Here is a 15222-nt window from a genome sequence, read left to right as displayed (position 1 = left end):
CCAAGTGGCATCATTTTGGTACCTGACTGCTTCAAAGGTGAAAGCATATTCTCTCTAATTTGCTAAATTGACAAATTGACTCCTCTCAGGAGACAGTCTCATTTAAATCTTCTACCTCTTTAGCTTTGTACACTCAGCCCATTACATGGTAAGATTTTACTTTAATTTCTTCTCCAGCAAAGAAGTAATTGATCTTTTATTTGTGGCCCTTTAAATTGGCATGTTGACTACAAAAATCCACTGCTCATCACATCAAAGGTTGATCCAATAGTGCCAATTACTCCAGTAATGGAGATCTTTAGAGGGATGGGTGGAAAGGAACAGGATCAAAATGGATGGGTCTTCTCAGAGGAAGAAGCAGAATCTGGGAAGACAGCACAGCTTTAAATTAGGATATCTGCTGTGCATGGCAAGACAAAACACTGCCCATTCCTCATTCTGGCTCTGGATGTGATTCAACCCACTCGTCCCCAGCTCTGGAGGTGTGGTGCAGAGTCTGATCCTCACTCCCCTGGCAAATGACAGAACTGAGCTGGGCTCAGCCTGGAATCCCTGAGGGTTGACAGCAAGGACTCCTACCAGATGTAACTCACGTGTTTGCAACAAGCACAGCATCCACTGGCAGGGAATGATTTGCTCTTCATCCTTCCCACTCTCCAGGTATTTCTCTGGGAAAATCCACTCTCTAGTGGGGACAAAGCAGTAGAGATGGAAGGTTCTGAGTGCCCCAAAAAGCCACCAGCCTGTTCACCCCACAGCTCTGCCACTCACAGCCACCAGCTCTGCACAGAGCAGGCAGCAAACTGGTCACTGCCAGCACTGCCTGTGGTCTGAACTGGGAACTGTGGATCAAGCTTCAAGTGTTTTCTAGTGGGAAGTATTTTACCCAGTTCCCTACAGATTCTGGTACTGGGTCAGTCCCACAGCAGGCCTGGGGAGGGTTTAGATCAACAGGGTCTCCCCTGGCTGAGCTGGATCTTGGGGTCTCCTTCCAAACTACAGCACAGTAAAAAATATGTACTAAGGTCACAATGAAAAATCCTCTGCTAAGCCTTCTTTAGTGTCTCTCAACTCCTAATTCTGATTGTAAAATGCTATTTAGGGAGATCAGACTGATCATAATCGGGACATTTTTGTGGATTTTTGTAAAAATGCTTTTTGAAGCTTTAAGATGGCGGGATTGTCACCAAAGTCATTATTCCTTTTACAAGTTTTTCAGCATCCTGTTGTTTTGACTTTCCACTCTTATCTCCTGCCAACTTTTACCTACCCAGAGCCAGTTGTTTTGCTGACAGCTGCCATGCCCATGTGCCATTTTCTGAGCATCACCTGCATGAGGCCTCAGGTGCTCACTAAGGAAAACTCACTCCTTCATATTCTTTGCAGAACCAGGAAAGATCTTGCTTGAAAGATCTCTTGCCCAACAGAAAAAAGAGGTTTCTATTCAAACCTACTCTGTGTGGCATCACTGATGTATGTTTGACTCAGAGAAATCTGTTTATTTTCTGTTCTTAAATCAGGAGTGAGCAGCTCCATGAGCAGCACCACAGCAGAGGAAACACAAACAGGCTGTTACTCAAACACCATCTCTGAAAGGATTGTGCTCTGCTTTTCAGATGAGATTAAGAGCTCAATTACAGAAGAGAAAAAGGCTTTCATTAAATCACACATAGAACATAATAAGGACAAATTACAAAGCTCTTCAGAAGTAAATCTGTGTCAGACTGCTGGGTAAGGAGGCCCTTTAGGGGAGGCCTTCAGAGGTTTCTCCTGCTCTTCTGAAGAAATGAGTCCTGCACACCTCATCTCACCACGTTTTTGAGGAAAGCTCACAACCAGAATCCTATGGGGCATCCAGTGTGCAAATCCCACAGACAGAAATACCCACTGGCCTCTGGATTTGCAGATGTGAACCTGGAGCTGAGTGACTGGATGCTTTTCCCTCCCCAGAAACCCAAGGCACTGCATGGCAGAGCTCAAAGTGGCCAGCAAAGGGTTACAGGGCTGCCCAGAATCCTGCACCAGGTTCAGTCACAGAGTTGTCACCACTTGATTTTGTTCCCTTGTTATTTTGCTCTCCTGGAATATATTATGGTTAATTAAAGGCAGTTAGCTAATTGGATGGTAAGCAGGTGCTGGTTAAAAAAAACCCCAAACCACTGTTCCCCTTTGAAATGCCAGACAGGAGATTAATTGAAATTCCCTTTGAAAAGATATCCCCAAACCTCCTAATCTGTTGATGAAAACAGTCAAGGAAAAGTCAAGGAGAAAAGAACAAACAGTGTTTTTCAGGAGGTTTCATAACTCAGGCAACTGCAAGCATCAAGCATTAGGATTGAGGATTGTCATTGCCGCACCAGGAAACCTTTCAAAGTCTCAAAAACTTTCACTGAACAGCAGTGCCAGAATGCCCCAAAGCTGAACAACAATCCCATGAAGGCATATTTCCATCAAGGCTGGGATGAGATGAGTGGGAGAGGATGACTGAGGCTCTTCAAAAGCCAGACCTCAGAGCTGGGATTTAATCCTGATATCCCTCTGGGTATCCAGAAAAGGATCAAGACATGTGAGGGAGCTCAGAAAGCCAGAGTGCTCAAAACAGCAGCATGTACACAGAAGGAAGAAGGGGAAATACAGCTGGATACTTCCTAATGCTCTTCTTTGAACTGACCTGGTGTCTGGTGCAGTGAGTCACAGAAAACTTGCTCTAAACATGGGGGGCAGAACTGAAAATGCTCACTGGTAAGCAACAGAAAAAATTAAGAGCATATAGGAGTGAGTGTAGTCACAAGGACCTGGAGAAGAAAGAGCCCCAAAAGGCCAGACATGATGTAATATCATCCATAATAATGGTAAAATAAATGTTGCTATTCATCATGTATCCAAAGAATTATGGAATGGTTTGGGTTGGAAGGGACCTTTAAAGGTCATCTGGAATGACAGAGTACTGAAAGCAAGAAAAAAACAGTATCTTAAGTGCCAGGGAAAACTGTGTTGAAAGCAACCTAAGGTTAGAGCCAAAACAGCAACACCTTATCTTTGAAATCAAGATTTATCAATTACTGATGCTGTCTGCCACTGAGGGGCACACTAAACCAGAATGCTCCACTCCAGCTTTGCCATGCTGTGCTATCAAAGCTCTCCATGCTGCCCAGCTCCTGTAGAAACTGGACTTTGTGATGTGACCCCAGCATGGCAGCAGCCCAGGTGAAGCATCACCACTCCTACAAAATAAAGCAGTTTTTACCTGAACATCAAACAACACTAAATTTCTCTGGGGAACACTGGGTGCAGGAAAATCAGGGAGAGAAAAGGGATGTGTCTGTGGAGCAGAGGGCTGGTAAAAATTCTCATTAGGTTGTTAACAGCTGGTTTCATTAGTCTGCCTACAGACAATCATTATTACTTAGCGGCTACTGCAGGGTGAAAAGCCATTTCAGTTTATTAATGTTCTCAGAGCTGCAAACCTGGCAGTGAAATTATTTTTAAAGTGGCTTGTAAAGTTTGTCCTTTCTCAAAGAACGTGTCAGGCTGATAGACCAGGCTGTGAAATTTATGCCCCAATAAAAGGGAGTTTGAATGCAGTTTAATGGCACCTTGAAATGTTCTGCTCTGAGAAACTGTCCCCAAAGTCCAGGTGGACCTTTCTCCATGGGAACTCTAAGAAATTTGTAGAAGCTATAACTTTAGCATTAATTTTACAGGAGCATTTATACCCCAGGGTCAAGAGCAAAGCCATAAAATGCTGCTCAAGCCCTGAGCTTCCTCAAACCAGAGGTAAACTTGTATCCAAAGGTCTGTCTGGAGCCCAGGACTACTACATTTGCTCTAGTAGAATTCTGTTATAAAGCTGAGCCTGCAACCAAGGTAGATTTTTATCTCAGCTTAGTTAAATATCCCCCCTAAACCACCATAAATTATAATTTCCCCACTATAATTCATGTTTTGTCCACTCCTAATTACTCTTTCTTCTTGCCCTAAGCACAATCCTTACTCATACAATACGTTTGATGACTCTCATTAAATTTATTATTCTACAGACATATGTTAAAGTTTACCTGAATGAGAGCTTTATCCAGCTCCTGCCAGAGCTAATGGAGAAGATATTTCAGTTTATTCAAAGCAGCTGTTATCTCAGAAAGAGGATGATGCTTAAATTATAATAAAAGTTCTGCCAGAAACAGTATTCCTTTGTTTCCCCCAACCATTCACTAAAAGCCCTCAGTCACTTAGGAACTTTTAAAATCATTTCTAGTATTCACTACATGGCCAATTACTAAAGGAGCTCTGACCCTGCAGGGCAGTTAATGATCATCTCTGACATATTTCTTACATGTATTTTTTTTCCCCACTTTTTTCTTCAACAGCAGCTAACCAGGTGCCTTGCCCATTTTATCTCCTGTTTAATCCATTTACTCTCATCCTCCATGGCACAGCACACGATGTTTCCACAGAACCAGCCTGCACCAGCCACTATTTCACAACTCACCCATAAAATCCCAATCTTTCACACTTCCACCTCTTCATCTTCCCATCCAGGGAGGGCAGTCAAGGTCAGCCAGATGCAAACGAGAGTTTGAAGCTGAGGTGTGATGAGGCCCTGATTGCTTGATGAGCACAGGAGGAGGAAAGGTCTTGGCTGTGCCTTGGTTCTTAAATCATCCTCAGTTGTGCAGGAAAATTAAGGACAGAGCAGTGATGTTCCTCTGACCAGCTTCCTCATGGCATTGTTCCTGTCACAAAGTCAAAGACAGGCAGGTCACACAAATTCTCTTTCTCTGACTCCTGCTGGGATGACACCATTGAAAAATAGAAAAAAATATAATTATCAGGGCTTTTCATTGTGTGAGCTCAGGATTTCCCACACTCTGGCAAAGGGGGAATGTTCATTAGGCAAAGGATATGAGAAGGAGCTTCAAATTGTCAAAATCCCAGTAAAAATATTTTTTCCTATGGAACCCTTCACCAAAGCTGGTCACACTTCAGGCCCTTTGTGCACCCATTTCCTGATGTGCATCTCCCAGTGGGGTGTTCCCACTGCTCCAGGGACCCCACACAAACCTTACAGCCCCCCACAAACACACCCCCAGGAGCTGCACCCTTCCCTCCAAACCTGGGTACCTGCATCAGCCACCTCTGTGCTGAGCTGAGCCTGGTTCTCCCCAAAAGAAGGTGCTCAGTTTATCCTTGAAAGATTGACAACAGCATTCTTGTCTTCTTCAAAAGAGCCATTATTTCACAGCTGTAATCTCCACACTGAGACTTTATTCCCTCAAAGTGTCCAAGTACACAGGCAGCATCAAGGAAGGCACTGAAGTGAGTCAAGTTTAACCCCAAAGAGCTCTCAGCTCCCTGTGAAAGCTCAGACAACCAGTAGAGAAAGAATGAATGCTCCTATAATGGCATCTAACAGCCACAGGGCAAGGGAGAAGTTGGGTTTAGAGAATGAAGAAAAAGCACTAAGTAATAAAAGGTGAGAAAAATCCATCACTCGAACAGGTAAATGAAGGTAAACCACTTGAAGAGACAGACTTAAGATGGAAGAAAAACCCCACAATTAATAGTGTTCATGACACCCAGAGGCAAAACAAGCCCAGGGGATCAGGAAAGAGGTAAGCCTGTGCTCCGAGGAACAGCAGAAATGAAGTGAGAGCTCTGGAGGGAACAAAAGAAAGAGGCACTCTGAAGAAAGGAAGAAATGCCTCCCCACAAGGTGTTTGTTTTGGTTTTTTTAAATCAAGAGTCTCTTATATGATGTGGTAGAAAATTCAGAAAAATAAAGGTCAGGAGAAGCATGGTTGATTGGGAACATTCCTGCATAGCAGACAAGATATGTCCTTGTGCAAATTATTCCATGCAGCACTCACATATTTAATTGCTGCTTTTCCTCTTCCTGGGGAAGCAAAGTTGCTTTATTTACTCCAAGCAATATTTTCTCCGTCCTCCCTGGCTAAGAACAAGTTCCCACCTTGGCAAGGGCTCGCTGGTTTACTTAATGCTCATCACAGCCATGCTAAGGAGAGTGGAGCAGGTTAATTTATCACTTGTTCCAATGATTAACTTGCCCAGCTGCCGGGTCCAAGAGCCCCAGAGTGCCTCAGGTTATACAGGATCACAGAAGGAAAAGCTCCATTGCATTAAGCTGCTGCCACACTGGCCCTCTCTGCCTGTCAAACACTCTCAGCTGCTCTTGCACTGCCCTCTGAAAATCCCCCATAAAATACAAGTGAAAATCCCTCATCACCTGTGAGAAAGCACAGCTGGGTTCTGCTCAGGGCATTTCAAACTATGTGGGGTATTTGTGAGCTCCCCTTGCAAGGGCAGCATCTCAGGACAACCAAAAATTTCTTTTCATGGACTCACCATGTTCAGGACACTGCCCCTAGACCAGGTTGTTCCAAGCCCCATCCAACCTGGCCTTGAGCACTGCCAAGGGTGACACAACCACAGCTTCTCTGGAACCTGTTCTGCTCCTCCCAGATCTAAAATCATACCCAACTCAGCAGCCTCAGACACAGATTTCTCTTAAATACCTACATTTTCTAGGAAAGAAATATGGCAAACCTTGTTTGCATCCAACTTTGCAAAATCAACACAAGCTCTTCAGAAAGGGCTGCCGCCCACTTTTCTTATTTTTCCCATTTGGTGGAACATTTTCATTCTGTTGTTGTTTGGAGCAATATTTTAATATATATGGCTGAGCTGCTTAAAATAGTACAGCAAGATACTTGTGTGAGGGGTGGAAAACTGAGCTCTCTCACATCCAGTGTTTCTGTTGTTGGAAGTTTTAAATCCCACCTCTCTGGTGGGATGAAATAGGTGCTACTAATCCAATTTCTAAAGTATCATGCATCAAGCTGACACTATTTTAAGACTTTAAAAACCCCAGCCAATTTAAACAAACCTCTGCTCCTTTCCATTTTCTCTGTTCCACAGTTTATGACAGAAGACAGGAGAGAAAGATTGTTTTGGGAACTATGTTTTCAGCACTCTAAAAATAATATAAAAACTGCTCTGCCACACTCTCAGCTGTTACAGCCCCAAAAAGCACAGGCTGTCTTTGCTCTCAGAGTCACAATTGTGGTGGGATTTCTACCACACCAGAGGACAATCAATTTTTTATTTTCTCCTGGAAATAACTACAGCACTTCTGGGTAGCAAGGCAAACATGAGCCTCTTTTAATGGCCCTTGAAACTGGACATGTGAAATAAGGGACACAAAGCCAAAGATAGCTGAATCTGTGATGTCTGAATGGGTCTCCACATTCTTCCCAGGAAGATGAACGGCAATCACGGTTCTGCCAGGGAAACTGCATCTGCTGGGAATGGGGTGTAGAAAATGTGCTTTCTGCTCCTCTCAGAGCCAAAATTCCTACACATTTCTTGTAAGTCCCTCTTAGAAAGGGACCATGTTCAGCTGAGTGACAGTGAAGCAAAATGGCAATCCAGGAATAAATGTTCCTGTGCACAACATCCTCCATTCACATGGATGCTTCCTCACTGGCACACAGGAGCAAGGAAGGAACCCAGATGCATCATTGTACATAAAGTCAGATGTGTTGAGGGATGAACAGATCTCACAGGGATATGGAAACCTCCCCTAAAAACCCAGTCCAGGGAGAGCCTGAGCTGTTTTGTGGTTCCAGGCATGAAGATGCTCAGGACCTTCCACAGATGCTCAGGATGGAGCCTGGATGTCACTCTGGAAATGCCAGTGGCTCAGCTGAGAGCTGTGGGGATGATTTACACTGCACTGAGAGGGGCCACAGTCCTGCAAGGGTCTTTCATCAGGAGCAAACAGCAGCCTGGAGGGTGGGGAATGCTGATCTGAACCACTGCTCATCCTTCACCTTAATGTGGAGCTGCCCCCAAAGTTGCCATCTATCACTTTTTATTTTTCTCCTGTTGGGTATATTTTGGAGCAGCTGTTTTATGGGGCTTTTTATGGTGATTCTGTGGGAAGCAGCTATTTGCCTGCTGTGATATCCTCACAACTAACACTAACTCCTCATTCCCTTTGGTTTTATTTGGGGTTTTTTATCTGTTTGATTGGTTTGCGTGGGTTTGTTTATTTGGGTTTTTGTCTGTTTTGGTTTGAACTTTTTATTTGCTTTTTTATAAACGACCGGTAAAGTTGGCATAGCCAAACTCAAGAAAATGTAAACCAGACTTGACTTTCCAGAAATTACTTTTGGCTGGGTTTAGCTGCACACCCAGGCTCAGGATCACCAGTATATTTGCAGGTTTTGCTCTGCATCATCAGCCTGCCCAGACTCTGCTTGGTGTTTCACAAATGGAGAAGACAGTGGACATTGTGCCAAGCTTCATTTCAAACAGAAAAACCGTCAGCATGACAAAAGAGAAGAAAAAAATAAAAGTGACCAGTTAGAACAGAACAAGTGTCCCACTATCTTCCCCTCCACCGTTATTAATTTTGTATATTTAGAGGCAAATCTGGGTCTAAAGCTTCCATCTCTCAGTTCCTGATGCTATTTGCTACCCTTCAGCTTTGACATCCCCTGATCTGACTGACTGCTGTCCAAGTGGGACTGGGGATGCTCAGCCTGAAAAGAGGAGACACTGGGAGGCCCCACTGTGGCTGTGCAGGACTGGGAGGGTCCCACAGGAAAGAAGGGGACAGAGTGTTCACCAGGGCCTGTGGTGACAGGGCAAGGGGGATGGCTTTCAAGTGCAGGAGGCTGATTGAAGGTGGATCTAAGGAAGCTGCTGTTTTACACTGAGGGTGCTGAGGCACTGCCCAGGCTGGGCACAGAGGCTGTGCATGCCCCATCCTTGGGAACAGGGCTCCCCCAAGGTCTGGGGGGAGATTGCTCAGCTTGGAACAAGATGATCTTCAGGGTCTGTTTCAAGCCCAACCACTCAGGGATCCCCAGTGACCACTTCTGTTGACCCTGGAATCTTGGAATCTGTGTGATGTCACATCCCACGTTCCAACTGGAACTGCCACCCCCCAGCAAAGAGCACAACTCAACCACTGGCCCTTGTGTCAGCCCACCGTTCAGTCTGCGCCTGCTCACCCTCGTGATTGTTCTTGCCGCCCTTCTTGCCACCTGCCCTCTGCTACTCCCATCAGTGCTGAGAGCTCCCTGGTGCCTGCATTTTGTCACCCCTCACTTCAAGATGCTCACGTTTATCCTTTGTCTAATTTGTCAGCTGAGGGAGGTATGGTGCCATTCCATGGAGGTGGACACCTCCAGCTGCCCGAGTGGGCTGCAGCTCTGTGGGGATGGTGTGGGACAGGGACCCCACTCTGAGGTTTTGCCACCTCTGCAGGCTGCCATGGACAGAGTGGAGGAGATGGAGGTGGATGTCCCGAGTCCTACAGTAGAGGATGTGGAAATGGAGGAAGAGACTGGAGAAGAGATGGAGGTGGATACGGATATGGATGAAGAGATGGAGGTGGATGTGGATGAAGAGATGGAGGTGGATGTTTATGAGGAAGAGGAGGACATGGAAGTGGAGGGGGAAGATCACATTGAGGACATGGACGTTGATGTAAAAGATGAGGAAGAGGAGATGATTTTGGGGTGAAGAACAATGCCAGCAGCAGGACAGGCACGTGATCCCCACAGGCAGAGTGGGTCCCCTGCTGCCAGACTGGAGCTAGGCTGGTCCCTGCTCAGGGACGTGGTACCTCGCAAACTGGAGTCTGGTGGCCACACACTGCCTGCCCTGTCCTCTCTTTGGGCCACTCAAGCTCCGTTCCAGACCCAGCCGAGCTCAGCTCTGGTAGCAGAGTCCTGCTTTGCCCACATGTGCCAACCTGGGGACACATGGAAGAGCCGTCTGTGCCTGACTGCAGTAACCATGACACCTGCTTTTCTTCTACCCCGATGAACATTCCAGACAGTGATGGCACCCTTTTGTACATAGTTCTACAGTTCTACATTGTTCTACAGTTTTTTGTATTTAGAATAGGATTTAGGACTTAAGACTTTAAGAATTTTTTGTCTTCTACAAATAGATTTAATATAGTTTAGTTAGATAGGTTCTTATGTATATATGTTCTATGGATTGTTGTTGTTGTTGCAAATGTTCTTACATTCTAAAATTGTTCTGTATTGTTGTTAATAAACAATTCTGTAATAAACAATTTTTTTTTTCACACCCCCGTTCTCTTACCATTTGCATTGGTCACAGGCAGCATTTGCAAAGTTGTGGTTTCCACTTGCTCCAGGTTCTCAGGGCTGGAGGTCCCCGGGGGAGCTGGCACAGCCACCCCAGGAGTGGGGGCACCTGTGCACAGAGGGGTCCCACTGACAGAGGTCTCCCCTCCCTGCAGTTTCTCTGGACACACCTGGTAGCTGCAGGGGCAAATCCCAGCGTGCCCTGTCCCATGGGATCCCATGTTGGAGCAGGGCTGAGCCTGCCTGCTCCTGCAGAGCCTCAGCCATGGCTCTGCCCTTGGGAGCCCCAGGGCTAAGGAGGGTGCACTGGGCTGTGGGGAACCCCTGTTCCTGAGCACCCTGAGGGGCTGGACCAGCCTGGAGGGAGCCCCAGCCCTACATGGACCAAGATTTCCCTTGGAAACCCCGCCTGTGCCCAGACTCTGGTACAAGCACAACAGGAATTGATCCTCCTAGTTAAAGGTGTTAATTGGCACAAATTTTTCCCTTGGACTTTCTAGTACAGTAAATGTCAGCACTTGTAATCCCTGTTCTGCACTCCCTGGTCAGGCACCAAAACATCTGAACCTGACAGAACATCATTAATTAGCACCAACCTGCAGAGAGCTATGGGGGAGAACCTACCCTCAACAGCCAGAGAAACACTTGACATTGATAGTCTGGGGCAGAGCTGAAACTAAAGCATTTTAATGCCAAGAGAGAGGATTTTTTTATTGAACAATAATGAAAGCTTTTGCTCTCCTCACCTGCCACAGATGTGTATTGCTTCTGGGTTGTGACTGATTTTTATTAATCTGTTCAGAACTCTGCTGCTGTTCCTGGCTAAGGTGCAGAGATGATATTTCAGAGCCAGATGAGCTCAGCACAGCTTGTGCAACACACAGTTTCCACACCCAGACACTCAGGCCATGCAAACTGATACTTTTTCATCTCTGTGCAAAGATGAGTGTTAGGACATCACTGACGTACCACACACTTCTCAGAGCTGTCCCTTTCATCCAGCTCTCCCCAGTCACTTCACAGACTTCACTCCAAGCAGTTTATCTCTGATAGAGTTCAGTGGCACATGGGATTTAATCCTGGTTTTTCTTCATCTTCTCCTAAGCTGTCTCCAGACACAGTGTGTGGGCACTGTCTGACAGCAGCAGCATTAACATGTCACCTCCCTGACACTGAGGTTCATGTCACAACTTTTCATCAAAAGCAGAAAAGAAATGATTCCCCCTGTGTCCCACACAGCTCCATGGGGAGTTTGTGTGGCTGCAGTTCCAGCACCAGCCCTCGTGCACAGGAATTTCAGGAGGAGATACAGAAGGAATCAGCCATTCCCAGAGAAAAACATCAGTTTGCACGGCCCAGATCCCCACAACACTGCAGACTCTGGTGACCCAGACTCTGCATTTACACTTCGGCCTCTGTACCTTCCTTTTCTTCTCACTAAACTCCTCCCAGTTTCCCTCTTGCTCAGGTTCCCAAGATAATTAAGAGCAGCATTTGGAGCAGAGATAGATGACGGGAACTGTCCCAAGGCTTGATAAAATTTATCTTTTCAGAGAATTCCAGCCAAGGAGAGAGGAAAAGCCTGCGTGAAAGAGGTGTGAAATCAAAGCAGTAATCAAATTTAGGTATAATGAGAGAAGCTGAAGAGTTTTTCAATGTTCAGAACAAGATTAGCAGCTCCAGGCACAGGAGGGATGGGACAATTTCCCTGCTGTAAAACCTCTGTGATGCAAATTGCATCTCAAACCCTTCTCCCCAGCTCTGGAACCCCTTCAGCCACAAATGTGGTGCTGAATTTTTAAAGCAAAGTGGAAGCTGGTCAGAGAGGTGGTTTGCAAATAAAAACCACAGAGGGAAGCACCAGCTGGAGCAGAGAGGGGCAGAGCCTGGCCCTGAGGTGCAGCACAGCCTGAAACTCTAACAAATTAAAGAACTTTCCACTTGTTTTTTTTTCCCTCAGGAGCTACAGAAGCTGCTTCATGGAATCCCTGCCTCCTTCACACCGCATCAGCCTGCAGGAGAGCCCAAGGATGAAGATTACAGCATCTTCAGCTGCTGCTTCCATCTCCTGACTCAAGTCTCACCAAAATCTGTCACCACTGGGCCTTCCCAAAGCCTCAGATTCACTCGGTCTGTGCAGGATTTCAGTTCTGAGGAGTACGAAGGGAGATAAAGGCACTTGCAGACACCAGAGAAGCAATTGCTGCCTGAGGTGCATTTCACTGCCCAGGTTAGTGCCTCTAAAACCATCAAAATCAGCCCCTTTGACAGGACCAAGCCAACAGCAGGACATGAGGGCCTGCACATGGTTGGAAATGCCTTTTTTTAATATTCCTCTCCCTGTCTCTCATTTCATGGTGCCATTGCAGGAGTTAATCCCATCATTCAGCAGCAAGTCTTGGCAATCAGCTTCAGATGGATTTTTAGTGCTGAGCAAATAAGAGGCAATTTTACTTTGTCTCCAATGAATGAAGTTTCACCTAAATCAAACTCTGTGTTCTGAGGCTGGCCAGGCACTAACCAGTGCCAGGTCCCCAACCTGGATGTCAAACTGCTCTAATATTGAAAAGTTAAATTTATTTGGCTTTGTATACAAGATTATTCTCTCTCAAAAGAATTGGAATCCATATAATTGCATTTCCAAGCACTAAACTCAGACCAGCCACAAAGAGCACAAGAGACAAGAAAAGAAATAGAGATTTCTAAGGAGATGGAAATCGAATGCTGAGATTTTTCCATTATAGAAAGTTTCATAAATTATCACCTGCCAGCTCCTTACCTTCACTTGTGTGGCCACCACTGAATACACTCACAGATAAGAAAATGTTTGTCCTACTGAAAAGTGGGTCTAGAAGTAGAAAAAGGCTCAGATATCTGAATTAAAAGACAACCTAATGAAAAGAGCTGCCTTATAATAGCAAGATATGATGGACAGCAGGAATGGCTGAAGCCAGCAGAGATAAGTCCATGAACTATTCATGCTACAAAGATTTCTCAAAAAAACCCCAATAACCCAAATACAACGTTTTGTCTGGCAGAGCTGATAGGAACCCTGTGCATTTAATTCAGTCATTGGCAGCAAATAGAGATCAGCTTGAAGCTCCTTTGGTCTACTACTACTTATTTTTTTCACCCACAAAATGTAATTACATCTACTCTTTGGGAAGAAATTACTGCTTTGAGTGGTTCAATGCAAAGAGTTTCTTCCCATACCCACTGCTAATCAGTCACCAAGAGAAATATTTTCTAAAAAGATCTCTTCAAAATTTTGGAGTGACTTTCAACATAAATAACTGGGTTATTTTGCTCAAAATGATAAGGGAATTGAATTGGGCTCCCTCATCTGAAAAAGAAGTGTTTCTTCCTGGTTCTTCACAAAGAGGAACCAAACACTTTGTGGCAGCAGACTGAAGGGAGGAAGAGGTTTCTTTCCCCCTGAGCTGCACAATAGGAGACAATTTTGTTGCCAAGAGGTAACAAAACCCAGCCGATTTCCAGTTCTTTTAGTGTAAGGGAAAAGCTCTGAGGATCTCAGCTGTGGGAGACACAGAGTGGCAGGAGCAGGGGATCTGCTGGGGGTTTTGGGGTGGGGGACAGATTAAAGAAATGTTCAAGCAAAACCTGTGAGAGGTCAAGACTCCATTCCTCAGAGGAGAAACTCGATTTGACCCAAATGCCATTCAAATCCAACAAACATTGAGGCATTTCCCCAAGCTCTGCTGGGCCATCAGGTACAACCCAAATCACTCTGTGGGACCAGGGCAGCCGATCCCTGGTACGGGACAGGGATGCTCCCCTGGGAATCCACCTGCATTGCCCATGGGACTCACATGATCTGTTTGTAAAGACCTCAGTATCCAAAAAACTCCACATTAAAAGCCTTTAATTTGGGGTTTCACTTCTCCACCTATCTGTTGTCACTAGGCAGCTGCTCCACTTCAACATCCCTCTGATGGGTACAAATTTTCCCCTAGTTTCCAGCCTAAACAGGAAGTTATTTCCATCCATTCTTCTGCAAGTACTGGGAGCTTGTACCTGCTTTGCTCTTCCTCTTCTGGTGTGCATTTGTGTACATAAAATGCCAAAGCCAGGAGCATTTCCTTGTTTAAATCATGTCATTTGTCCTTATTATTTCCTTCCCATATAATTGCATGGATTTGGTGCTGGCTCAACACTCAGAATATTGACAGCACAAAGTCCAGTTCTCGCACTGATCTCTCCAAGTTTTGGGCCAAGCCTGCAAAGAAGGAAATACAGCAAAGAAATTCCAAACAGGGGCCCTAATAAAGGTAATAAAATGCCACCTGTCTGTGTTTGCTGCAGGGAAGAATAGTGCTGCTTATTAAATCACTACAAACAATTAAAGCAGCAGAGGGGAGGAAGACAGCGCTATCGTTTCCAGCTCCCCAGTCCTCTGCCCCTGTCAGGAATTTCATAAAGCACAAATCTCCCAGCAGAAATCCCTCAGCAATTGATTTGCTGCTCGTGGAACACAGCAGGCACACACTCTGGTTTTCCTGACCAGAAAAGGAGAATTTGCCTCAGTGTTTTTCCCCTCGATGTTTTGTGATGTCAAATCCCCCTCCCTGCACCGAAGTGACATGTTTCTGTATGGTGGCAACCCTCTTGAGAGGCACAGAGAGCTTTGTGTCAGTGTAAGGGACCCCCACAAGGGCAGATCCCTAATTCAGGCTCCATCTTTCTTCACAAGCCCTTCCTAGCAGAAAATTCATTGCATTTCCCCAGAACAGGTAATTTCAAGTGCATTTTTCTCATGAGCTGTTCTGCCTTCCACAAAAGCAGCGTGCCAGGGATTGCTTTGGAGACCAGCATCAGGAAACGTAGCAACACCTAACAGCCAAGATCATCCAAACCCACTTACCAGCTCACCCCCACATCTCCTGGACTCACTTGAATGCCCAGGAGAGTCTGAAGAGCCAACTGTTTTCTAAGAAATGGTTGTGCAATCAAAAGGTAAATGACAGGGACAACCAGCCCCACACAGGTGCCCCAGGCAGGAGAAAGAGCAGGAGGGATCCATCCCTTACTGACAGAGGTGCAGTTCCAGTGATGC

Source organism: Melozone crissalis, unplaced genomic scaffold (assembly GCF_028551555.1).
Source record: "Melozone crissalis strain CALT ecotype California unplaced genomic scaffold, PUWL_Pcris_2 ptg000044l_1, whole genome shotgun sequence".
Taxonomy (NCBI): Eukaryota; Metazoa; Chordata; class Aves; order Passeriformes; family Passerellidae; genus Melozone; species Melozone crissalis.
Note: the sequence above shows the minus strand (reverse complement) of the source record.